The sequence below is a fragment of the Arachis duranensis genome, chromosome 5 (assembly GCF_000817695.3).
Source record: "Arachis duranensis cultivar V14167 chromosome 5, aradu.V14167.gnm2.J7QH, whole genome shotgun sequence".
NCBI lineage: Eukaryota > Viridiplantae > Streptophyta > Magnoliopsida > Fabales > Fabaceae > Arachis > Arachis duranensis.
The window spans coordinates 62,515,555-62,518,405 of record NC_029776.3 but is presented as its reverse complement, the minus strand read 5'-3'; the positions used below and the strand labels follow the sequence as shown (position 1 = coordinate 62,518,405).

The following is a 2,851-nucleotide window of genomic DNA, read 5'->3' as shown; positions in this document are numbered from 1 at the left end:
CAAATATCCGAATCCCCTCTTCTACTTTCTTCCCCCCTTTCTTCTTCTACTAACATAAAGGAATCTCTATACTGTGACATAGAGGATTCCTCTTCTTTTCTTGTTTTCTTCTCTTTCATATGAGCAGGAACAAGGAAAAAGGCACTCTTGTTGAAATTGATCCAGAACCTGAAAGGACTCTGAAGATAAAATTAAGAGAAGCTAAATTACAACAATCCAGAAACAACCTTTCAGAAATTTTCGAACAGGAGAAGGACATGGCAGCCGCAAATAATAATGATAATAATGCAAGGAGAATTCTTGGTGACTTCACAAAGCCAACATCCAAGTTTGATGGAAGAAGCATCTCCATTCCTGCCATTGGAGCCAACAACTTTGAGCTGAAACCTCAGCTAGTTGCCTTAATGCAACAAAACTGCAAGTTTTGTGGACTTCCATCTGAAGATCCTTATCAGTTTTTAACTGAGTTCTTGTAGATCTGTGAGACTGTAAAGATGAATGGAGTTGATCCTGAAGTCTACAGAATCATGCTTTTCCCTTTTGCTGTAAGAGACAGAGCTAGAATATGGTTGGATTCACAACCCAAGGATAGCCTGGACTCCTAGGATAAGCTAGTCACTGCCTTCTTGGATAAATTCTTTCCTCCTCAAAAGCTGAGCAAGTTGAGAGTGGATGTTCAAACCTTCAAACAAAAAGATGGTGAATCCCTCTATGAAGCATGGGAAAGATACAAGCAGCTGACCAAAAGATGTCCATCTGACATGTTTTCAGAATGGACCATATTAGATATATTTTATCATGGTTTAAGTGAATTTTCGAAAATGTCATTGGACCATTCTGCAGGTGGATCTATTCACCTAAAGAAAATGCCTGAAGAGGCTCAAGAACTCATTGACATGGTTGCAAACAACCAATTCATGTACACATCTGAAAGAAATGCTGTGAACAATGGGACAAATCAGAAGAAAGGAGTTCTTGAGATTGACACTCTGAATGCCATATTGGCTCAGAACAAAATGTTGACAGTTCTTGAAATTGATGCTCTGAATGCCATATTGGCTCAGAACAAAGTGTTGACTCAGCAGGTCAACATGATCTCTCAAAGTCTGAATGGATGGCAACATGCATCCAACAGTACTAAAGAGGCAGCTTCTGAAGAAGCTTATGATCCTGAGAACCCTGCCATGATAGAGGTTAATTACATGGGTGAACCTTATGGAAACACCTATAACTCATCATGGAAAAATCATCCAAATTTCTCATGGAAGGATCAACAAAAGCCTCAACAAGGCTTTAACAATGGTGGATGCAATAGGCTGAGCAATAGCAAGCCATATCCATCATCTTCTCAGCAACAGACAGAGAATTCTGAACAAAACATTTCTAATTTAGCCAATTTAGTCTCTGATCTGTCAAAGGCCACTTTCAGTTTCATGAATGAAACAAGATCCTCCATGAGAAATCTGGAGGCACAAGTGGGCCAGCTGAGTAAGAAAGTCATTGAAACTCCTCTCAGTATTCTCCCAAGCAATACAGAAGAGAATCCAAAAGGAGAGTGCAAGGCCATTGATGTGATCAATGTGGCCGAATGCACAAGGGAGGAGGAGGACAAAAATCCTAGTGAGGAAGACCTCCTAGGACGTCCTTCAAGCAAGAAGGAGTTTCCTATTAAGGATCAAAAGGAATTTGAGGCTCATACAGAGACCATAGAGATTCCACTAAATCTCCTTCTGCCATTCATGAGCTCTGAAGACTATTCTTCCTCTGAAGAGGATGAAGATGTGACTGAAGAGCAAGTTGCTCAATATTTAGGAGCTATCATGAAGCTGAATGCCAAGTTGTTTGGCAATGAGACTTGGGAAAGTGAACCTCCCTTGCTCATTAATGACCTAGATACCTGGATTCAACAAACTCTACCTCAACTAGATGCTTGGATTCAGAAAACTCTACCTCAAAATAAACAAGATCCTGGCAAGTTCTTAATACCTTGTACCATAGGCACCATGACCTTTGAAAAGGCTCTATGTGATCTGGGGTCAGGGATAAATCTTATGCCACTCTCTGTAATGGAGAAGCTGGGAATCATTGAGGTACAACCTGCCTTGTTCTCATTACAATTGGCAGACAAGTCATTGAGACAAGCTTATGGAATAGTGGAGGACGTGTTAGTAAAGGTTGAAGGCCTTTACATCCCTGCTGATTTCATAATCTTAGACACTAGGAAGGAACAGGATGAATGCATCATCCTTGGAAGACCTTTCCTGGCCACAGCAGAAGCTGTGATAGATATCAATAGAGGTGAATTAGTCCTTCAATTGAATGGGGACTACTGGTGCACGAAATTGTGATCATCAATGGCGCCATCAACATGGTACGCACAATTGCAATCTCACTTCTTTATCACAACTTTGCACAACTAACCAGCAAGTGTACTAGGTCGTCCAAGTATTAAACCTTACGCGAGTAAGGGTCGATCCCACAGAGATTGTTGGTATGAAGCAAGCTATGGTCACCTTGTAAATCTTAGTCAGGCAAACTCAAATGGTTATGAATGATGAATAAAACATAAAGATAAAGATAGAGATACTTATGTAATTCATTGGTAAAAATTTCAGATAAGCGTATGAAGATGCTTGTCCCTTCCGTCTCTCTGCTTTCCTACTGTCTTCATCCAATCCTTCTTACTCCTTTCCATGGCAAGCTTATGCAAGGGTTTCACCGTTGTCAGTGGCTACCTTCCATCCTCTCAGTGGAAATGTTCAACGCACCCTGTCACGGCACAGCTATCCATCTGTCGGTTCTCAATCAGGCCGGAATAGAATCCAGTGATTCTTTTGCATCTGTCACTAAC

The 2,851-nt window shown here is 40.9% G+C and overlaps 1 non-coding gene across 1 annotated transcript; it reads right to left on the bottom strand.

Moving 5' to 3' along the window:
- Positions 1-659: 659 nt before the first annotated feature.
- Positions 660-763, bottom strand: LOC127747919 (small nucleolar RNA R71). The gene has a single exon (XR_008009865.1). It is a non-coding gene; the product is annotated as a small nucleolar RNA R71 (small nucleolar RNA).
- Positions 764-2,851: the final 2,088 nt, after the last annotated feature.